Source organism: Sorex araneus, chromosome 1, assembly GCF_027595985.1.
Source record: "Sorex araneus isolate mSorAra2 chromosome 1, mSorAra2.pri, whole genome shotgun sequence".
In the NCBI taxonomy this organism is placed as follows: Eukaryota; Metazoa; Chordata; class Mammalia; order Eulipotyphla; family Soricidae; genus Sorex; species Sorex araneus.
Window position 1 is genome coordinate 335,830,625 of NC_073302.1, and position 25,064 is coordinate 335,855,688.

Genomic DNA, 25,064 nt, shown 5'->3' on the forward strand with positions numbered 1-25,064 from the left:
CTGACACCATGTACAAAAGTCAGATAAAAATGGATTAAAGACCTCAACATCAGACCACAAACGATAAGGTACATTGAGGACAAAGTCGGCAAAACCCTCCATGATATTGAAGCTAACGATATCTTCAAAGATGACACACAACAGATCAACCAAATGGAAACAGAGATAAACAAATGGGACTATATTAAACTAAGAAGCTTCTGCACCGCAAAAGATACAGTGACCAGAATACAAAGACAATCTACAGAATGGGAAAGAATATTCACCCAATACCCATCTGATAAGGGGTTGATATCAAGGGTATCTAAAGCACTGGTTGAACTCTACAAGAAGAAAACATCCAACCCCATCAGAAAATGGGGCGAAGAAATGAACAGAAACTTTTCCAAAGAAGAGATACGAATGACCAAAAGGCACATGAAAAAATGCTCTGCATCACTAATCATCAGGGAGATGCAGATCAAAACAACTATGAGATACTACCTCTTACCACAGAGAATGGCACACATCCAAAAGAACAAAAGCAACCACTGTTGGCGTGGATGTGGGGAGAAAGGGACCCTTCTACACTGCTGGTGGGAATGATGACTTGTTCAGCTCTTCTGGAAAACAATATGGACGCTTCTCAAAAAATTAGACATTGAGCTCCCATTTGACCCAGCAATACCACTTCTGGGATATATCCTGGAGAAGCAAAAAAGTATAGTTGAAATGACATCTGCACTTATATGTTCATTGCAGCACTGTTTACAATAGCCAGAACCTGGAAAATACCCGAGTGCCCGAGAACAGATGACTGGTTAAAGAAACTTTGGCACATCTATACAATGGAATACTAAGCAGTTGTTAGAAAAGATGAAGTCATGAATTTTGCATATAAGTAGATCAACATGGAAAGTATCATGCTAAGTGAAATGAGTTAGAAAGAGAGAGACAGACAAAGATAGAAAGATTGCACTCATCTGTGGAATATAAAATAACAGAGTAGGAGACTAACACCCAAGAATAGTAGAAATAAGCACCAGGAGGTTGGCTCCATGGCTTGGAAGCTGGCCTCACATGCTGGGGGAAAAAGCAGTTCAGATAGAGAAGGGAACATCAAGTAAGCTCTGATTGGAGTACCCACTCGAGAGGGGAAATGCGTGCTGAAAGTAGACTGTAGATTGAACATGATGGCCACTCAATACCTCTATTGCGGGACCACAACACCCAAAAGGAGAGAGAGAACAAAAGGGAATGCCCTGCCACAAAGGCGGGGAGAGGGGACGGGTGTAGTGGGTAGGGGTGGATGGAATTGAGAGGTGGGAGGGATCCTGGGTTCACTGGTGGTGGAGAATGGACACTGGTAGAGGGAGGGGTGCTCGAACATTTTATGAGGGAAACACAAGTATGAAAATGTGTAAATCTGTTACTATACCCTCATGGTGATTCACCAATAAATAAATAAATAAAAAATAAATAAATAAACAGTATAGAATCCGTTACTCTTAAAAAAATGTCCAAAGATTTTTTCACTAAATTTCAGATAAAATCCAAACTCCTTGCTATTGCTCACACAGCTCTACATAACCTCTCTCCCTTTCTGACCTCATTCATATAGCATAATGATATTGTAAATATGCCACAATTCTGGTACACTTTTCTGATTAGAAATAATAATTTACTAGTCAGAATAAATGTTGGCCACAAACCAAGTTTCTAGTGGAAATCTCAGATCTGTTCATGTACTGATTGTAGCCACATCCTCTCTTTGACTTCTGAAGAGGGGAAGACAGCTATTGCTTTTGAGACTGTACTAGTTTTCTACTCTTCCTAATATTTTTATTCTCTGGTTTCTAAAAATCTACACACTATTTCACCATTCAGGCCTCAGCCCTTAATTTAAAAGGTCTCCATTCTCCCTATTGGTGCTCTCTAGCACTCTTCCTCCCAAGTGTCCTGTGATGATTTAACTGATATTTTGTCTTTCCCAGCTTGGGGATGTTTTGACTGGCTGGTGAATTGAAAGGGTAAAAGGACAGGCTGAACTTAGACCAAATCTATCTAATTTCCCATGATTATAAGCTGCAGAACAAGAGAATATCCTTGTATTTCAGGACCTAGAACAATGCCTGGCACAGAGAACGCATCAACAAAGATCAATTGAGTGATAAGGAAGTAAGTGAGTGAGCACTAAGAATGAACTAAGGTGCTGGTATCCCCCCTGGATGGGATAGCAGGATCCCTCGAAAGGAATCATGAGCTGTTGCTAAGAAAATCTCGGAGTAGCATTGTCAAGGACACAGAGTGTGTTGGTAAACTTGAAAATTTTCAGTCAGAACTTTCAGTGATTGTACAGAGGGGAATGTTTAAAATTCCAGCCTAGTGGCCTCGTTAAAGTAATGACAGAAGACTTTGATGATAGTAGAGAAGCAGAAGGAACTGATTTAAATTGATTTTGGGGCTGTGGTCACTAAGTTCACAGAGAAAGTTAATCTGCTCCTCTTACAAAAAGGGTTGATTTTATCTTCTAGAAGAGGATTTATACACACTAGGTTACTTCATCATATTCATTCTTTCAACAGTCCCTTAGATAGCAAGTTAATCTTTACTATCCTTTCCTGCATTTTATTTTGTTCATGGATTTCAGACCCTCCTCCAGAAACAACTTTGATCACGCTACTGCTCAGCTTGCAAGTTTCAGTCACAGGGCGCTCGGTTCTAGATACCCTACCTGGCGCTCCAGCTGCGTCAGCAGGAAGCACTGACAGAATCCTGGCTCATCTCTGTGCCTTTGTGGGAAACCAAGAAAGCACATCATCTCTAGGCATCTTCGTTGTTGTATTCAAGAAGACTGGCTAAATTCCCTGTCTGTGTGGTATCTGCAGAGTGAAGAAGAATCAGCACAATGGCAGCCCAGGTTCTTGATGGCAGGGAGTTGGTTTCTGCTTCATGTTCTTTCACAGGAACTGTCACCCACTATTGAGCAAGGACCATATTCTGTGACTCCTACTGATTGATTGTACCTTCTCTATCTTCTCTATTTCTTACCTAATTTTTGAAAGCTGGAGGAATGGTCCTACAACGAGAGGCAGCATTACTGCAAGGAATCCCTTCAGAGGCTACCTCCGACACATCTGAGGAAGGCATTAGTGAGTCCTATCGTTGGATCAATGGCAAGGGGGGTGGCACCACAGAAATGCTAAAGGCCTGGGCTTGTGGAGATTTGGAGTGTAAAAGATATCAAGAAATAAATGAAGAAAAAAATAGATCTTTGAAAATCTTAGAAAGAACTACAAGAGAGCAACAAAGATTTGAGTAGCTTCAAAAAGCCAAAGCAGCACTAAATTCAGAATAAGACAGCCTTGGCCCAGCCTGATTCTTTCTGAGAGGGGTTATTCATTACTCTGCCAAAAGCTGGCTTCACTGTTTCCTGGTTCCTGTTGGTGTGTGAGGGGGGCAGTGTGTATCTCAGGAAAAAGGAGCCATGAGAGATGGATGGGCTTGTGGATGGGCAGAGGTTGGTTACATAGAACCAGCCTATTAGAAGTTTTCAGACCTGATCAGAGCTCCTCAGAGCCACAGAGCTGTCTCTCCACAAATATTATTTTTGAATAAAAAAATCTTTGGTAGGCACCAGGTGAAGTTCTGTTGGAGGGAGGGAGGATTTAAGACTTTAGTCAGAAGGTAAAGAACTTCAAACTCGTAGTGAAGTCAGGAACAGACTTCTGAAGTATGATCTGTGCATACTGTTATGCATGCGCATGTTTTAGAGTATCGATTCCTACTGGCCTCTGGCTAAGGCAATGTTCCTGAGGAATGGCAACATTCCTCAGAGGGGTGCCCGAGTACTTAGTGTAAGCAGACCTCCTCTAGCACCACCACATCTTCCCTCTCCCACATTCTCCCTTCTCTCTTCTTTCTTCCTTTCTTTTCCTTTTTCTCTTCCACCATTCATCCCCCTTCTCTCTTTCAACCCTACTTTCCAGATTTATTTGTCCTCAGCTTGGCCTTATACTTAAGTATAAATGAGTTATACTAGCTTGCTGCATGTAGTTGGTCCTCACTGTGGACCAGATTAAAGAACCAAAGTAGGGGCCAAAGAGATAGTACAATGGGTAAGGCACTTGCCTTGCCCTCAGCCAGTCCAGGTTTGGTTCTTGGCATTCCATATGCATCCCTGAGCACTGTAAGGAGTGATTTCTGAGTGCAGAGCCAGGAGTAACCCCTGAGAATTTCCAGGTATGCCTCTGCACCTCAAAAAACCAAAAAATAACTAAGACAGTATTGGTATTATTTTAATTAACACTTGATACACGAAAGTGGAAAGATGAGGTATTATAGTTGGTTGCCATCCAAATTGCCTCTGCTGGGCCCCAAGATTATATACTATAAGGTTTGAAGGTCTTGGTGATTAAGTTGTCTTAGAATTCTTAAAGTAGAATTATCTGATCTACTTGAGGAACTTGAGGAACCCAGGTCATCATATTATTTTGCAAGTTGGTAGTTAAAACACATGACCCAAAAGAACTAGCATTTGAGAAAAGCACTGAGGTAGTCCCCAGCTTCACAGGAGAGAAACAAGCACTGAGGAGGTTCTACCAAGGCTAATTTTGGAGGCATGTCCTAATTTCACTCCTAATTTCACACTCTTTGTGTGATCATGCTTGTTACCATAACAATGCTCCTTCAACACACACACACACACTTCAACACACACACAGACACACACACACACACCTCATAGGGTTAAGGGCCTTCAACTTTCATTCTTTTCTAAAGAAAGTCAGCCCCAAATCCAGCACATAGCATAATTCATTTACTATCAATCTTGTGAAAAAATATTCAAGGGATGTGTACATTAGGTCACTGCATATAATACAAGTAGGAAGCAGGAGAAATCTGAACTTGTCTAGTAACCTGGGATGCTTGTTAACATAAAAGCCTCTCTCTTATGGGTCCCTTCCCAGGTTCCACCCAGATCTAGAACTCTGAATCACTCTTCAAAATCTGCAATACCTAACTAGACTTATTTTTCTTAAGAAACCTGGGAATCTCGGCCATGCTCGCCGCTCCAGTATGACTGAGGAGGACAAGGGAGCTGCTTTGGACACCAGCAGCCCACTCAACAACCTGCAGTATGTGATTTGAGCATCTTCGCCAGGCCCCCCGTGCGGGGGCCCGGCGTTTCTCTTTTTTTTAATCTCTCTCTCTCTCCCTCAACCTCTCCTGGGCACAGCACAGCCTCCACCCCACTTCTCTGAGCACAAAATGGAGACACGCACCCTAATGCGCGGCGCGGCTGGCGGGAGATCGAGGGCGGGGAAGAACCGGTCTCTGCCCACCTCGGACACTTAAAGAGAGTGCAGCCACGTGGGCTTTCCCACTTCGCCGCGCCCGCCGCTCCAGTATGACTGAGGAGGACAAGGGAGCTTTCCCACTTCCGCCCGTGCGGGGGCCCGGTATTTCTCTAATTTTTCCCATCTTATGAGCACCATAAAAGGGTAAAAGATTGTAGCGATAGAATTTCAGGCAGAATTTTCCCTGGACTTTATACAGAAACCCAAAATTAGATGACTTAATGTCATCTAATCATCAGCAATATGAAATGGTTCCCTTTTAACGGGTCGGACTTTGGTGGGAAACCCTAACAAGAATAGTAAGTTTTTTGTTGAAATATTGAAGGCAACCAAAAGGGTAGCCATCTCTCTAGATTGAACTAAGCCATATCCCCACGCCAGCTGAGAAGAAATATCCTTCTTTCTCGGGAAGAAACGCGGCGTGGCGTTAACCATAGTATGATGTCCATTAAATTGACACGGACCTGGTGGCATGGGAATGGGATACAAGGGAATAAAGTATTATGTACATGGAACAGCGGGACGCTGGTGGAATCTCGAGACGGGGCCGATACCAGCACACTACTTTTGATTCCAGAAACTGCAGACTTTCTACCAGACTATCAACTAAGCCAGAGCCCCACGCCGGCTGATGACAGGAAATAACCATCTTTTCCGGTTTTTTTTTCCTTTGTCAGGCAGCGTGGTGAATACTAAACGGGTGTGAACTCGGTGGCGCGGGACGAGGGGGGAAAAAATAGAAAAGTTATGTAACAAACAATGGGACTTGTTTGAAACCCCAGCAACAATAGCGAGTTATGTGTTGAAACATAGAATGTAACCAAGATAAAGCGTAAACGAAGTGAAACTTATCAATTACAAGGGTGGAGACGGGGGGGGGGGCGAGGTATACTGGGGTGGTTGGTGATGGAATAGGGGCACTGGTGAAGGGGTGTTTGAGTATTGTATAATTGACATAATCCTGAGAACTATGTAACCCTCCACATGGTGATTCAATAAAATTTTTTTAAAAAAAGAAACCTGGGAATCTCTAATTTAGCAAGAGTTTTGTTGTGAATTGGGCACCAAATATATCTCTATGCTTCCATATCCATATCAAGATTCTAAAAAAATTATTTTTGGTCAGAGGGAGATTAAACACTAAAAAATCAACACACAGTCCAACAATTTGGTAAAATAGCAATCTACCAAAAGTGGCATGAATATAACACTTGCATATCAGTGTCCATTTCTTTCCTGGCTCTGCAGATAGAGTTGTTCAGCATAATATTTCTTTGAGAGCAACTTGGATTAGAAAGACAATGCTCACTTTTCCCCTGGGGGGTATGAGCTTCACTAATTTTGCTTTCTCTTCAAGATTCACATTATGTTAGGGGAATTTCTAAGTCCCACCTTCCTACCTTTGTGCTGCATCATTTATCATTCTGTGTCTTCTTATACAGGAAAGACCTTGCTTTTGCAAACAAGGGTTCTGATGCATTGTATTCCATGTTGTGTGCCACCAAAATATACCTATTTGGGGCTGGAGTGAAGTGGGTAGGGCATTTGCTTTGCATGCAGTCGACTTGGGTTCAATCCCCAGCATCTCATATGGTCCCCCAGCACTTCCAGTAGTGATTCCTGAGTGCAGAGCCACGAGTAACCTCTGAGCATCACTGGCTGTGACCCCCCCCAAAAGAAAAGAAAGTATACATATTTAATTCCTCTGGTTTTTAAGAGGTGTGACATTACCTCTCTAGTATGCTGATTATAAGAAAAGGCAGGGAAGTTCACCTGCCTGCCCAAGAGCAATAGGATAGGTTGGAAGGATATAGACTAAAATTTGAATCCATACCTGGAAACTGCAATATTCCTCTCTGCTGTAGAGACTGTAGCCCTGTCATAGGTCCCTAATGCTACAGCTCCCTCATTAATGGAAAGAGAATATTGATCAGACCATTCCACTTTTTCATATCAATGAAACTCTTTTAAGTCAGGAAAATAACAGGAAAAAAGTGACCCAAACAATCATATGAATAATTGGGGGAGAAGCCCTTGAGTACATAACATGAATTCAGTAAGTACACACAAGTGGATGAATAAGACTAACATGTATGATCAAAGTCTAATGAATTTATGAGTAGGAATAGACAGAAGAGAAACTCTTCAGGATATCTAATGTAGAGATATTCCTGGAAAAAGTACAAATTAGGATGAACTAAAGGAAGCGCAGTTATTTCAAAGGTAATAAATTTCAAGACTTTAAGAGTCAGCATAGATTTTAAAAACATAAATCTTGTAGGAAAAAATTAATGCTGTGCATGATGAATCCATAAAACATTACCAGAGGCCACATCTCTTGCCTTAGAGGTCAAGTAGAAGAACCAGATACCTCCTCAAAATATCCTTGGGCTAATCCAACAATTTACTAAATCTTATGTTCTAAATCCAGTATTAACTAGAAAGTTCCCATATCCTGCCTCTTTAGCTCTTAGGCACATTCTTGCTCTGTTTTCTGATCTTAGGGAGTCACCAGCTTGATAAACTACAGGAAACCTGCATGAATTTCACATCCAATTTATGGCGTCCTGACTCTAATAGTGCCTAAATAATCCACAGTGAAGGCTGCTCAATGGGCCATGTAATTCATTTGGAAATGACACATAAAGGCTTTTGAAAGTTGCCTGTGTGTTTCTGTGCTGTACTTTCCATTTTTTTTGTTTTTGTACTGAGGAGGAGATGAGGGACACACTTTGGATGTTGCATGTGCATGTGATCAAAGAACCAGCATTCTTCCCAGCACGCTTCACCAAGAGTGAGGACCTTACTCCTGAAATTTGTCAACAACAGTTTTCTGCTCTTTCTTGCCTTAAGGGCAGGTGGTACTTGTCCATAACATTGGGCCTCAATCTGACTCCATATCCTTTTTGGAGGACAACCTATCATTGACAACTCTACAGATGTTCAGGGTGGCCATGCTCTGTATTGGAGCCTGGTGTTCCTTTGGGAACATGCCTGTTCTCTCCCACTATTTAGCAATCCTGATGAATGTGCTAATTTGGCAAATCAGGAGCAACTTCTTTCCCCATTTGGAGTGCAGGTTTTCCTGGCTTCAATACAGCACCTGGACTACATTTCCTGGGTTTCCCTTCTTGCTGAGGTTTGGGTTAAGGATTTAAAGTTGATCATTGCCAGAAGCATACCACCATCTACTTTCTGTCTTCAGATATGTCCTCTCTAAATAGTTGTCCAGTGACTCAAATTCCATCCTCAAGCCCACATTCAGTGACTCAAATCCTATCTTCAAGTTCTCTGTACAACTCAATAGGGGACCCTGCTTTCTCTCCAGAATTCCACAGCTCACATCACTTTTGGACACATATTACACATATTGGCATTTTAGATCACAGCAGTAAACAGATGACATGCTGAAATTGGATAATTTGGTGGCTGTGATCAGGGGAGGGAGTGTTTAATAAAGGGACTTTTACAAAATTGTGGTGAGAATGTAGATAAGAAAGAGTGCCAGGGTGATTTCAGAGCCACCCTTAATGCATCAAGGAACAAGGAGAGTGGACAGTTTCAGAATGAACTAGCAAAACACTTTGGTAAGGAAGCAACCAATTAACTATACCCACTCTATAAGGGACATAGAAAAATAACTTAAAATAAGAAAGTGTTACTCTCATGCCCCTTCTAATAGGTGAACTAAAGAGGAAGCCAGATGGCATGAATTTGTTCCTTGCTATTATAGTCTATATAATTCCTTTTTAAAACTTGGGACAGGGTATAGAAGGCTAAAATTTGATCTGAAGATACACATACAAGATTTCCAACACAGTGTGTACATAAAACCAGAAGCATTGTGTTGGGGTGGGAGGCAGTGGTAGGGATCCAGGCTATTTTCCACACCTTTTATACTGCCATCACTGTTTTTCTACAGTGTGGTATTTCATGACTATCTTTGAAGCTACCTTCACTGAGAATAATGACATCACTAGAGAAGGATTACATTCCATGCAGTTCTTTGCTCCCGAAGTGTTTTGGTGACTAGGATCTAACTTCTTATCAACTCACTTAGATAAAACTCTACAATCTGAGACTGGAAGTCCTGGAATGATTTCTAATTGAAGGCCTTCCCATGCCATGCCAAACTAACTCAGAAACAAGTCCCCGACTGAGAAGATGTGTTTTGTGGATTTCCTCAATTTTAACATATGTTTAAATGAGGGGTTATAAAAATGGAGGCTTGTAGTCAAACTCAAGACTTTCCCTGCTTTTGTAAGTAATATTTGATTGGAACATAACCAGGTTCTGTTCTTTACATGTTGTCTACACAGATGTATTCACACTACAACACCAGAATTGAGTAGTCCTGATAGGAACCAGACTACCACAAAACTTAAATTTTTGATATCTGGTCAATTAACAAAAAGTGTTTGTTAGCTACTGAATAGATAAACCTCTAGATCCTTCAGTTACAGGGATGTAAATTTTGGTTTTCTGGCTCAAATAACTTTTCATTTTACATGACCTAAACAAGGGTTGATGAAGAATGTGTGAACATCCCTTTATATACCTTAGAGGTGACACAGCTGGTTTTCATGACCCCTGGTTTCCCACATAGCCGCTCTGCTTCCAGATAGAAGGCCTGATAAAAAAAAGCTAACACTGAAGTTTGAAGTGTTGATCAGTCATCAATCTCTTAAGAAAACTCAACTGAGGGCAAATTTGAGCTGTTGATTACTTACTCAGCAGGCTCAACCTTGGAATTATCAGAAACACTCTCTTTTGTGGTCATTTTCAGAACCAACTGCTTCTACTCAAATCCTGATCTCTGAGGCTTCTTGGAGAAAACCCAAGTGAATATGCAATATGTAGTTAATAAGCATGTTGTTCTTGTCAACAAACATCCTCTTTGTATTACTATATTCTGCTTGCTAGAACAAAATGCATTAAAATGTTAACTAATTTTAGAAATAAATGTATTTGTGTCCGAATATTGTACCCCTAATATTCACCTAGTAATAACTGTAAATTGTGATACCTTAATATCTAATAAAATAAATTTCAAAAACCAAAACTAAATAAGCTCCAAAATTTGTAATCAAGATAGTGATATCTGTTTCTGGGAGAGAGAGCTGAATTCTAATTCTATTTCTGTCACTAAGACCTTAGTTACCAATCTCTCTTAATATAGATGTGGTGACCAGGTGAGAATGGGTTTTGTGCCTTGGCCTGTTTCCCCTGGAGGCTCAGTCTCCACTATCTTCCAGAGGCCTAGGGACAGCCAGGGAGGGGCCCGAAGTGATGAGGAACACGGGGCCTCATGGGATGGGGGCGGAACCAGCTCACAAAAGAGCCCTCTGGCTGCTGATCGAGCTGTTTATTGGCCATGATCACAGAAACAAAGCTTGAAACACAGTGGCTTTTGGCAGAAATCCCTCCCGATTTAATTATTAAAACTTTAGAATTCCAAAATCGCATGGCCACAATAGTGGTCGCACATTATCATATGCAATTCATAATTAGCAATAGAAAACAAATTGTCTAATGTTGCCTTTTTGGCAGATCTGAGTGTTGGAATAAAATCCCAAATAATAGTGGTGGGTTTGGTGTCAAAATATTGAATGTAATCAAAGTAGAGAGAAAGTAACATGGAAATCGTCTGTCATACAAGTAGGTGGAGGGTTCAGGGTGGGGGGGATACTGGGGTTTTTGGTGGTGGAAAATGTGCACTGGTGAAGGGTTGGGTGTTTCACCATTGTATGACTGAGATTTAAACCGGAAATTTTGTAACTGCTCTCATGGTATTTCAATTAAAAAAAAGATAGAGAGAGAGAGAGAGATGGTGAAAAGGAACCCTCATCCACTGCTGGTGGGAATGGTCTCTGATCCAATTCCTATAGAAAATAGTATTAAGGGTATTCAGAAGTGAGCTCTCATATGACTCAACAGTTCCACTTTGGGGGTTTCTATCCCCAGGACAGAAAAATATTCAAAATAGTGTAATGCACACTATTATTCATTGCAGAAGTAAGTACAATAGCTAAGATTTGGAATCAACCTAGATGTTCAATGACAGATAAATGGATCATGAAGATGTGATATATGTACATCAATATGTACATATATACATGTTAGATATGGATATGATATATATGGCTGCATATATGAGTCATGAAGATGTGATATATATATGCACACAAAAATGGAATAGTATACAACTAAGGAATGATGAAATCTTGTAATTTGCTGCAAACATGGATAGAATTGGAAGAAATCATGTTAGTAAGCAGAAAAAGAAGGATAAACACAGGATGATACCACTTTTACATGGTATTTATAATAACAGGATGACAGAATGCAATGTTGTAAAGGGGGTATGCCCAGATCATCCTTGGCCCCAGAGTATATTGGAGAAGGAAAGAAAGAGTGGAAGGGATGGAGAGAAGAGACAGATGAGAAGCAGCGGGGGCCAGGTCAGGGGATTAAGGTACAAAGGTGGTATTAAGAATGATAGGGCCAAATATCCAAACCACAGAACATTAGACCCAAGAGACCCAAACTTTAACAACTGGACTTAGAAGGTGTCTGTCAAGAGGGCAGGCTCTCTGGGTTGGGGTGGGGAATAGGGGTGGAGTGGGGTGTGTGCAGATATGGCAGGGAACGTGGGAAAATTGCTGGAGGGAAGTTGACACTGGTGATGTGATTGGGGCTGCAATATGTATGTCTGAAACTCAACCATGAATAACTTTGTAAATCATTGTGCTTTAATTCAAAAATTAAAATTAAAAATTAAGTAAATTAAGTGATCAAATTGCATAACCCACTCCCCTACCTTACTTTAAAAGATCAGATTGCATGAAACCCCACCCTTCATTTTACCATCCCAAATTCTAGGAAATTGGATCCAAGATTATCTTGCTAATCTTATAGCATAAGTAAAAATAGACCATCATAATATTAACTCTGAAGTTTTTTTTGTGATAGGGGATTTTTTTTCTATCTTGAGATGAAGGTAAGGGTTAGAAGGTAGAAATTAGTTAGTGGTGAGAAATATTTTTACGTCTTTCTTGAATAAGTACTTCTCCCCTTTTTTATCCACTCCTCAACTGACCTGAGTGACCACTGTAGAAAATCATGATATAGCTATAAAATAATGACTCCAATTATGTGTAATTTGGCTTTAAAAAGTAAGAAATTATAGGGCAATTGCTCTGAACTGCTTAGAAAAATTCTTAGTGACCTGTTACCTTACTTCTGTTTTGTAAGTTGTACCCTCTACTTCAGATTTAAAAGATTTGAAGGGAATTACTTATACTTAGTCATAGCAAACATCAAATGCAGATACATATGATTCACCTCTTGTACATGAATCACTATGATAAGGACTTGCAACACAAAGGTGAGAAAAAAGCAGTTGTTGAGCATAGTCACTAAATAAATAATCTCATAAATATAACAAATCGTGATTAGTGCTGCAAAGAGACAGTGTGGTTTGGTTTAAACTGTTTTGCCAAGCTCACTACTTGGTTTGTTTGGAGAAGGGCTTTTCTGAGGAGAATCAGGATGCTGGGAGGATTTAGGTGGTAGATGTTGATGAAGTGGTAGAGGAGGGTTAAGATATGTCCAGAATCTGAGCAGAGAAAGCCAAGTAAAAGAACCAAATATCAGAGTAGCCTAGGCACGGAGACTCAGAGAAATGTGGGATACTGAACAGATGATGTAGAGGCAAAATCATTACTTGTTCATTCACTCATTCATGAGCAAGTGTGGTGTTCCCTCCCTTCCTCCCTCCACCTCCCTCCTTCCTTCCTTCCTTCCTTCCTTCCTTCCTTCCTTCCTTCCTTCCTTCCTTCCTTCCTTCCTTCCTTCCTTCCTTCCTTCCTTCCTTCCTTCCTTCCTTCCTTCCTTCCTTCCTTCCTATAAAGAAATAGTAAGCAGAGAAACTGTTTAAAGAATTTATGATGGGGTGGGGTAGAGGGCAGGGCCTTTTAGTAGATACCACAGTGGGGACCTGACTTCTGTGGGACCTTTCAGATTCTATTAAGTATCTGGACATGTTCCAAATATAGTGCTAGCCTCTATGACCCCTAATGAAGGGGGAAAAATAGAGATAAAGAATCTCTTATGCATTTTGACCGCAGCAAACATGATGAGCACAATTATGATTTTAGTTTTTTAAATTTTTCTCTATCCTAGAACATGTAGGAACTTGCTTGGCGGGGGAAAATAGCAAAGTAGGTTTAGGGATACAAATTTGAGGAGAGGAAGAGGAAGAGTTAGAGAGAGAAGATTGAGAGTTTCTGTGTCATGACACCAACTGAACTTGATGGGGAGAAGGGGCTATCAACCACCCTCTTTAACCAAGACTGAAGGGGTATGGACAATTTTGGAGTGGTGCTGGGAAAGGAAATCTGATTGTGAATTCTTCCCAGGATGTTCATAAAGCTTAGTGAGAAGCTAAACAGTGTAAAGTGTGTTTCCAAGAGCCACTGTACATGGAAGACATCCAAGGGGAAGAGGAATCCTTTCCTTCACATATGTTTAACCAGAATCTATAGTACAGAGATTATTAGCACCAAAGAAGAATCTGTAAGTGCAGTGGCACAACAGACAATTATAATTCAGATCACGATGGTCTGGAACATGCTACCCTCAATTTTAGTGGGTTGGGAACTTCACCTCTGACCCAAATGAAAGGTGTATGTGGGAGCAAAAGAATGACAGGGAATTTAGTTTAGACTACCCTGGGGATTATTTGTACTGCAATAAGCTTTAACATACAGACCACCTCTTATATGCTCTGTGTATTTTTACATGACTACTGTCATGCACTTCATATATACCAGAATGATCATGTGTTTTTTATTAAAGCACTGTGATTTGCAAAGTAATTTGTAGTTGAATTTTATTTTATTTTATTTTATTTTTTTTGCTTTTTGGGTCACACCCAGCAATGCTAGGGGTTACTCCTGGCTTTGCACTCAGGAATTACCCCTGGCGGTGCTCAGGGGACCATATGGGATGCTGGGATTCGAACCCGGGTCGGCCGCGTGTAAGGCAAACGCCCTACCCACTGTGCTATCACTCCAGCCCTGTAGTTGAATTTTAGATGTACTATATTTCAGCACCAGTCCCACCACCAGGATCAACTTCTCTCCACCAATGTTTCCAGGTTCCCTCCAATAATCCCCCAACCCTCCCCCAAACATTTCCTCTTGATAAGCACTTTTCTAAGTTCAGCTGTTAAAGGTTGGCTCCCTTGGTTCCAGTGTTTTGTCACTTGGATATTTGACTCAATCATTCTTTAACACCATCTTTTTTTGTACCATAATACCCTGACCCGACCTCCATTGTTCTCAGTTGTCTCTTTTCCCCCACCCCTCCACTCTTTCTTTCTTTTTCCTCCCTAAACTCTGGCGCCAAGGTTTATCTAGACTTCCCCCTTTTACAACATTGGATTCTGTCATCCTGTTATTATAAATACCACATATAAGTGATATCATCCTGTGTTTATTCTTCTTCTTCAGGCTTACTTTATTTAACATGATGTTTTCCAGTTCCATCATGTTGATGGATCATGTGGTTTTAAAGTGAAAACTAAATATCTTTTACTTTGTCAGTAAATTGTTCTAAGTAGTTTCTTTTTGCTTCCTCTTTATCACCATTAGTAATTCCATCCATATGTTGTTTACCATCCTAGAAATATTTAACAAAGAATAACATACAGATCCACAGTCAAGGAAGAGAGTGCCATGCGAGACCACCAATCTCAGTGTTGAACTGGGGGAGCCAGAACTTTCTGAAGATTCACTGAAATGAAATCATGATTACTCATACCACCTTGTTTGCATACTTTCAAAAATAAATGTCCTCAGATACCATGTTGAGTTAAGTAAGCCAGAAGAAGAAAGACAAGCACGGGATGATCTCACTTTTCAGTGGTACATAGAATACTGTATGAAGACATATAGTAAAAGGGGGGTGCCTAGATCATGCTTGACCCCAGTGTTTAGAGAGTATAAGAACAGAGAAAGAAAGAAATCAAGGGGGCGGGAGCGGAGCGATAGCACAGCAGATAGGGCGTTTGCCTTGCAATCGGCAGACCCAGGTTTGATCCTCGGCATCCCAGGAGGTCCCCCAAGCACCACCAGGAGTAATTCCTGAGTACAAAGCCAGGAGTAACCCCTGAGCATCGCTGGGTGTGACCCAAAAAGCAAAAAAAAAAAAAAAAAAAAAAAAGAAAAGAAAAAGAAAAGAAATCAAGGGGGAAGAGGAGAAGGGGAAGTAATGGGTGAACAGGTATCAGGGATTTAGTAATACTTGTGATATGGTTGTGGTATAGCCATATATATACATATACATATATATTAATCTACAAACACAGACTCAACAAAACTGAAAACATGAGATCCAAGCTGAAACAAGTGGAACTTTGTGATGTGCCTGTCAAGTTGATAGGCGATGTCAAGGTGGGGGTTGGGGTGGGAGGGAATATGGAAACACTTGTGGAGGGAAGACAACTCTGGTGATGGGATTGAAATATTATATGCTTAAAAGTCAACTATCAGTAACTTTACAATCACAGTTCTTTAATTAAAAAAATGAAAAACAAAACAAAAATAAATGTTCTAAGTAAATATGTTTTTTTTCTGATTTCTTGTTTGATGGAAAAGCTTGTCAAAGTGACCCTAGGGAGAGAACACTATAGAATTTGGTAAAATGTGGCTTCTGGGGCAGAAGGTCCTCTGATTGCCTTCCTATGAGTTTCTGTAGGGCATACTAATCAAGTGTTTGGTCCTTCTCAAATTAGGATAAAGTAGGATGGGGGTAGATGGGAACTATAAGAATCTGTGGATCTGAAGCAATCAGAAACTCTTTAGATACAGTGCTAAAAGGTTGAAATTGAACGTTTGCTTTCCTAAATCGTTTCACAGCACATAGATGTATTGTACCCTCAAGTGACACGTTTCTGATGGTTGGGGAGCAACCCAAGATCCAGCCTGCAGATATACACAGTCTCAATCAGTGACCTCCTCCGGCAACCAAGAGACTCTCTAAGGACATTAAGAGACTGGAAAATCCTTTCATGTGATTGACACCCACCTTGGGAGGGGCAGCAATAGCTGCCCTCCCAGCTGCCTTGATGACCTGTGGAACCATGGTGCCATCTGATGGCCAACAGAGGGAGTGAACTGGTGACTTGTGCAGGGATAGAGAGGGATCCCAGGGATGGACCCCAGGTCTGGTGAGAGTTTGCGATTTGACAGGAGTGATCTCTCAGCAGCACACTCTGAACAGATCAACTCTAAAAGTGTTGAGTTCTGTTTTGGCATCCGCAGTAGGAGAGAACCTAAATCTAGTCTTTAAAAAACATGTGAAGAGGCCCTCATTGTTCTCTACTTAGTAGAGCGGTAGAGAAAGGGAATGTGTACAGTTAAATAACAGAAAATATATAATATTTATCTCAGCAAGTCTACACCTTGCTTGAGCAGGCAAGAATAACCCGTAACAAATGACTCAAATGATGTAATTAAACATGAGTATGGATCTGCCGCAGTGGAAGTCCTGAGGAGACAAATGAAGACTACCAAGCCAAGTGGTATATAGAAGAAAAATAGTCCCAGGGAAGGGATTCAAGGTGGACAGGAGCTGAGGTCTCCCAATTGTGGGGAACTGGTGAAGCAGCATACAAAATAATAATAATGCTTAAGAAACTCGTCTGATGGTTCACAGACTTACTTTTTCAAATACATATTCTTTTAGTCTTAAAGATGATCTTTTTGCTGTTTAGTGATTCATAGGATCTACTCAAGGAAAACAATTGTTCACTGAATCCCTTCACCCCTATTTGACGGCTAGGGATGCAGGGAAGTCTTGAAGTACAGATGAGGTTTGCAAAGATGGGAATAAGGTAAGGGATTGTTGTAGTCCAAGGAATAAGGGAAGTAGAGCACTTTGGTTTGTGTAAACTGAGAGAATGGAGCTTCAGTGACCTCAGGTGGATGATCAGTGGCTGGCGGTGTGGTAATGGAACATGGAACATAGGTAGCTGGGCAATTTCTTTCTGTCTATGAAGCCCCGTTCTCCTTCTAACACCTTTCTCTCTTTCCCTCTCTCTCTCTTTGGATTATTTCATTTATAAATTATTTATTTATTTTTATTTGAAGCACAATGATTTGCCATACTATAAAGGAGAGCGGGCATGCACACAATGTTTGGGCACCTCTTGCTCCCTGCATGTGGTCAGTTCAGTCTTCTAGACCAGTTCTCAGTTTCTGTTGTCCTTGATAATTTGTTATTTCTTCTCTATGTATGTTTCTTTTCTTTTCTTTTCTTTTCTTTTCTTTTCTTTTCTTTTCTTTTCTTTTCTTTTCTTTTCTTTTCTTTTCTTTTCTTTTCTTTTCTTTTCTTTTCCTTCCATTTCTTTCCATTCATATATTCCATTTTCCTAAATTAAAGTACTTTGCCTTCCTAAAAAATATCACAACATTAAAACTTGAATGTTTAGTAGGAGTCAAAAATAAAGAGTTTGCTTTGATCCTATGCCAATAGCAGAGCTTGTAGGATGCATTGTAACCCTTCAAATATGAGGTTATATTTTGTCCTAGAAGGTTGGCAGTGATGTGAGATAAGGCTACTTTATATGTTTTCTTTAGGAAAGATACTTTTACAAGGTAAAGACAAAAATTCTTGTTGAAGTTGGTCTATTTAAGGTGATTCTCTTAAGAGAAGACAAGAGCAGTAAAAAGAGGGCTGAGGATGTTAGATTCTCTGGGTCACTTCAGAGGTCAATGCCCATCAACACGTGCAGGAGATGCTTGGATATTTCTTTTTTGTAATTTTGCTTTATTCTATTTTTAGAAATATAAAAATGGTCAACATTGATTTCTTACAGCAAACTTTTTTTTCACTACCAGGACTCTCAATGTTTTAATGCTAGACAGGACCCCCCCAGAAAGCAATATCTGATAAAATGCACTTATGTTAAAAAGTTAGAGAATTCAGCGCTGCTTATCTCAAGGATGTAATGAATGTATATGCATATATTTCACATGCATGAATACATATACATGCACATGAGCTTAGATTTATTTAAATAATTTATTTAAATAAATTTATTTAAGTATCCTGTAAATAATTAGAAATCACAGAAAAACAAAATTATGGGTAACTTATTGCAACCCATAGTTGACCACTAATAGTGACCCTCTATTATAACTGGTTGGACTATTCCTAAAATATCCTGGAGTAGTATGTGATTTCGGTGGATCAAATTGATGTCTTAGGAATCAGAAGGTTAACACAAACTTTATCCCTGTTTGATACCCAGCACTGTATATGGTCCCTGAGCACTGACAAGAGAACTATCTGAGTATGGCTAGGTGTGACTTACTTCACCAAAGATGTTTTATTTCATCTAACTTAGAATATTTAGCAAAAAAAAATGAAAGTAAAGCAGGCTGGAGATGACTCACTCTGATGCAGCAATATAGTAGGACTGTCCAAAACTTCAGCTTTGGAAAGTCTGCAAATATGCCCTTGAATTTTACCTCAAAAGAGCCTTGTTGGTTAACATTTTTATTCATTAACTTCAATAAGCCCCTTGTTTGAATTGCTAAGGCTTAGAACCAAAGTCTCCAAAATAGTTATTACATCACTTAGACATATTAGCAAGCTTCTTTCCAGTCTTTTTGGAATTGTTTGCATTATTTTCTATTGTATCTAAGAGCACATAAAACAAAGTTTCCTAAGACATGCTGCTTTTTTTTTTTTTTTGGAAACAGGAATATGTGGCAATCCAAGAAAGGAACAAATTGTTTCTCTGGCATCCTCCCATCCCATGCAGCCGCCCAGTCGTGCTACACAGCTTGCAGGTGCACAGTGGGACTGCGGTTGCTCCTATCAGGTGTTCTCCAGGGCTCAAGCTGAAGGGATCAGTCAGCAAGGAAGGTGCTGCACACTGGGGCATTTACACTTTCAAACAAGATGATGGATTATATATTTTCTTGCTGACCTGTATCAACAAGGAAAAAAAGAAGAAGCAAGGGTTGTAGTATGTCAGGAAAGAAAGAGAAAGTTAGGGGCCGGAGCGATAGCACAGCAGGTATGGCATTTGCCTTGCACGAGGCCGACCCGGGTTCAATCCCCGGCATCCCATATGGTCCCCCAAGCACTGCCAGGAGCAGTTCCTGAGTGCAAAGCCAGGAGTAACCCCTGAGCATCGCTGGGTGTGACCCAAAAAGAAAAAGAAAAGTTATTTATTTAAATCTCCTGAAACTATTGACACCAGAAACAGAACATGAGAACATAGATGTGTTGTGTGTGTGTGTTGTGTGTGTGTGCTTGTGCCTAGGTGTGTGCACATGATGGGGCGAGAGGAAGGCAGAAGGAAATTGAATGGTAGTCACTTTAAATATTGACAAGAAACTAGATCTAATAAGGCTAACACTGCCCTCCTAATTTTATCCCAACTTCTGATAACCACCTTGTTCTCACTGTGCTTTAAGAGTATATTTTCGAGAAGACTGTGAATAACCATTTTCTCTTGGAAGACAGTGAAGCTGGCTTCAAGTTTAAATCATCCACTTCTAAAATGTAAGAAGAAAAACTAAGCACATTTTCTTTTAAAACTAAGCACATTTATGGATGTGCTCTAAAGTTACACAGCCCCAAGCCGCCCAGGATGAGGGTAAAAGTGCCCTTTCCACAAAATGGCACAGTGTTTAGCCCAGGCAGACAAAGCAGTCCCTGACTGAGCAGTGGCAATGGCTCTGCACACTTCAGAGAAGTTCCCTGGTGTGCTCTCTCCTCCCTAAGCTCTTGGTGTTGCTTTTTGCACTTTGAAATAAACAGCACCTGGAATTAATCACTAAATTGGTTAGAGAATCCAGCTCCTACGCCCCACTGGCCCCACTGAGCATCCTCCCCTTGCGTGAAGACCAGGAGGTGGAAGCCAGGCAGCCCAGATATCTTGGTTCCCTGCGGACTTGTGAATGAGAAGCTTGCAGCCCACGTGGGCTCAGGGCTGTCTCTTCATGGGATTCATGAACTCTTCTCTTTCTCTCCCCTCAAACCTTTCTAAATGAGTTTCAATAAAAACTACTTTGCCTCACCAAAAGAATTAAAAACTAAACAGAGGTTGTTAAGATGTGACTGCTAAATATGACTTTTAAGTTCACATGTTCATTCACGAACCACATTGGACTGTTACATTTAAGGATTTAAACCCCACTTTCTTGGGGTTTAAAAAGTGCTTAAGTAAGAATTTTTCTTCCAAATTATTTTTCCCTTTGTATGTATGGTCTGTTAAAGTTCTCAATTGACAGGCCCCAATTTAATAAAGACATACCTGGTGGAGGGTGAGGGCAGAGGGGGCACGTGTGCCGGGGGAGCATGGACCTGCCAGAGCAAGAAGAATTGATAGTTGCAGCTGGCATGTTGGTCACAGTTTTCAGAAAGCAGGCTGCCCCAAAAGCTTCCGTCCCTTACAGAGAGCCTGGCAAGCTACTGAGAGTATCCTGCGAGCACGGCAGAGCCTGGCAAACTACTTGTGGTGTATTCGATATGCCAGAAACATTAACAATGATGGTCCTCATTCCCCTAATCCTGGAAGAGCCCCCAGTATGCCATTGGGCTACATAAGCATTTGACAGGGACGAATGGAAACGTTACTGGCACCTGCTTGAGCAAATCAATGAACAACAGGATGACAGTGATACAGTGAATAATAATTATTATCTAGCTATCATTGAGTTATTATTATGAGCCAACCACATTTCTAAGTGTGTTATTTGGTTTTTTCAACAACCTCTGAGGAAGTTGTCACATATGTTGTTGTTGGGAACACTATGTTGTTCCCATTCAAAAGGGAAGGAACCTAAAATCTAGGATAACTTGTCTTACCAAACCCACAGAGCAACTATGAGGTAGTGTGCATATGCAAGTCATCTGATGCTGGGGCCTAAATTGTGAAGAAGTCTTTTGACATAAATGTTTCCATCTCACCAATGAAATCAGCACCAAGGTACAGGAGAAAGATATTCACACAAGAGGCTAAGGAAGAGCTCATGTTGGCAGCAAAGGGAGAAAAAAAAGCAAAGCAGTGTTGAGAAGTTTTCCTTGTAGGCAGCTTTTTTGGTTGTTGTTGTCTTTCTTTTGTTTTGTAATGTGTGTCATAGTTATTAGTCATAAATGCCTTTAGAATAGTTGTATTTGATTAATGTTCCTCTATTAAGAACTTTATCAATCCCAACCAGTGGTCTCTAATTGTTAATTCTATGAAGGCAGACACAATTTGGAATTTATTCACATATATGTATTCCCTTCCCTCCCCACCAAGAGCAGAGCTCCCGGTGGCTGAAGACCACCGGAACCTAGCTACAGCCAAGCTGGAGGCCCCTCTCCACATGTTCAGAGAGGCCTCATGCATGAAGGTACTGGCAGAGGAACCCAGGTGTGTGTAATCCCATCAACGGCCAACATCCAGAGAGAGACTTAAAAGCAAGCTCCCAGAAGCGATAAAAGCCTACTTCTCCCTCTGGGAGAAACTGGCAAGCTTCTGAGAGTTTCCTGGCCACATGGGACAGCCTTGCAAGCTTCCCATGGTGTATTCACATGCTAAATCTAGTAACAAGCTGGATCTCATTCCCCTGACCCTGAAAGAACCCCCAGTGTGACATCCTTAGGAGGAGTCGAGATAGACTTCTAAGATCTCAGGGAAAGGACAAAATGAAAGGTTACTGAGCCCCGATTAATCGGTGATTAACAGGATTTTGTGATTAATTATTATAATCATTTTATCTTTCTTTTGCTGATATTAATTTGTTTGCATATATTGAAACTTCATTGCACCCTAGGATGAAACTCATTTAATTATGATATATTTGTTGGAATCAGTTCACTAAAATTTTGTTGAGGAATGTTGCATCAATGCCCACTGGGATATTGGTCTGCATTTTCTTTTCTTTGTTTTAGTGGACTCTATTTGCTTTTGATATTAAAGTATTTTTCATAGAAGCTGTTAGGGAGGATTCTGGTTTTTTAGTTTTTGGTTTTTGCTATTTTGGAAGATTTTTAGTATAGGCACTAAGTCTTCTTTGAAGTTTTGGTAGAATTCATTAGTGAACACATCTGAAATAGGTCTTTTGTTCTTGGACAGATTATTAATTACTGTTTTAATTTCCTTGATTGTAATTGGTCAGCTGAAGTTTTTACTTCATCTTGATTTAATATTGGGAGATTGTATGATTCTAAGAATTCATCAATTAGATTCTTTAGCTCAGTGGCATTTTGATCCTTTGTATTTTTATAGTGTCTTAATTTCTTCTATGATTATATTTATTTATTTTCTCTTTTTTTATGACTCTAGGGATTTGTCAATTTTTCTTATTTTGTTGTAGTTGTTTTGGAATCATATTTGCTGTACTCCTGACTCTATGCTTAGGAATCATTCCTGGCAGTGCTCTGGGACCATATACAGCACTAGCAATATAACCCAGGTTGGCTACAAGTTTCTCGAACTGTAAGGTTATGTTATTTATTTGGGCCATTTCTTCTTTCCTCATATATGCTTGTATTTTAATTTTTAGCTTTTTGGATCACACCCAGCAATGCTCAGGGGTTACTCTTGGCTCTTCACTCAGAAATTACTCCTGGTGGTGCTGTGGGACCATAGGGGATGCTGGGAATCAAACCCAGGTAGACCATGTGCAAAGCAAACGCCATACCCACTGTACTATCTCTCCAGCCTCAATATATGCTTGTATTGCTATGAACTTTCCCTTTAGTGCTATTTTTGGGTTTTTTCCCCACAGGTTTGATAGCTTATGTTTTTTTTCTTGCTGATTTCAAGAATTTTTAAAAATTTCTTCTTGATTTTTCTCTTTAATCAAATTATTTTTTTAAACAAACTGTTGTTTGGTTTCCAAATATTGGAATTTTTCTCAATTTCCTTTTTATGATCTATGTATACATCTTGCTACCAGAAAAATAAAATATGAAATTTCTAATTTTGTGAATTTATGGATATTTACATTAGCAATAGCACAGTGGGTAGGACTTTTGCCTTGCACATGGCTGACCTCTCTTCTCAGAGAGACTTGTTGTTACTGTTTTTGGCATATTGAGTACATCACGGGTAGCTTGCCAAGCTCTGTTGTGCAGGCAAGATACTGTCAGTAGCTTGCCGGGCTCTCTGAGAGGGATGGAGGAAATCAAACCCTGGCCAGCCATGTGCAAGGCAAACACCCTACTCACTGTGCTATTGCTCCAGCCCATATATATATATGTATATATATATATGTATATATCTGAAAATATGTATATATGAACGCATATATATATATATTTCCCTCCATGATTTGTTGTCTACTATTTGAACCTCATGAAATATGGTGTGGTACTTATGGAGAATGCGTAGGGAGTGTCTTATGATGTGTCGACTGCTGTGGTCAAGGAATACATTCACTCATAGGTGAAGTTCAGCCAGAGTGTGTGGAGAGGTGGCCTTGAACATGGTGTAGTTGGGTTCTGGGGTTTTTGGCTGCCAGGGCTGAGTATTTTGGGGCAGGGAGGCCTCTCACTTCTGGGAGAAAAAGCCGTGTGACCTAGATGGTGGCCAATGATGAAATTATCCGGCGCCAGCAGGAGGTGGATTATGGGCGTGACTCCTGAGTAGCGGAGATTGGGGAAAAATGGGCAGAGGATCTCCACTTCTGGTCCTGTTGGCTTTGCTGCTGTTTTAGATAAAATTAAAAGAAATTCTTTTTTACTGAGTTGCCATGAATTACAAAGTTACAAAGTTATTCATGATTGTTTCAGACTTATAGTGTTAATCCCTAATCCCTTGACCACTAATCCCTTGACCACTGTACACTTCCCTTCACCAATGACCCCAGTTGCCCCTCCCACCCCATAGCCTGCCTCTATGGCAAGTATGTTGTTCTTTTTTCCTTCCCCCTCCCCACCTTTTAAGCACTTTGTTTTACAATACTGTTAGTATAGGGTATTATACATGTTGCTTTATCTCCTTTCAGTGCTTAGTCCTGGTCCAGAGAGACCACCCCCTATATCATTTTTGTAGATGGTCACTTTCCTAACCTATCCTCTTTCCCTTTACCCTCTCCCAACCCCATCAGTGGCAAGCTTCCTACTAAGTACAAGTTCTCCTGGTCTTCATTTATGTTACCTTTGGACTTTAGTTATTTCTCTATTATATGTCTTTATATCCCACATATGAGTGAGATCACTCTGTGTCTGTTCCTAATTCATTTCATTCAGCATGTTACTCTCCAGATCCATCCATGTATCAGTCAGTTTCATATCTTTATCTTTTATTATGACTGAGTAGTAATCCATTCTGTGTATGTACCATAGCTTCTTTATCTAATCTTCTGTTCTTAGACTCTTGGGTTGTTTCCTTGGACACTTGGCTGTTATAAAGAGTGCTGCAATAAACATAGGAGTGTGGCTGTCTTTACTGCATTCTGCTTTGGGGCCTCTTTCAATGACAACTGAATGGCAATGTTTCTGGGAAGAGCAAGTTAGCTCTTTTCATTCAATAATTTTAGATATGATTTCATTCTTTTCTTATGCAGTCTCACAAGAAAAATGTGCTATAAATTGTATCCCTTTTCTGCTGTATGTGAGGGTCTGCTGATCTCTTGCTGCTTTAAAAAAATCTGTCATTGGTTCTCCACATTTTGATTATTATGTATGTTGGAATTAAATTAAATGCTT

At 40.3% G+C, this 25,064-nt stretch overlaps 1 pseudogene; it reads right to left on the reverse strand.

The window, feature by feature from the left end:
* The window catches only part of LOC101542221 (TIMELESS-interacting protein-like), a 50,446-nt pseudogene extending 33,959 nt beyond the window's left edge, over nt 1-16,487 (reverse strand).
* Between the last annotated feature and the right edge of the window lie 8,577 nt (nt 16,488-25,064).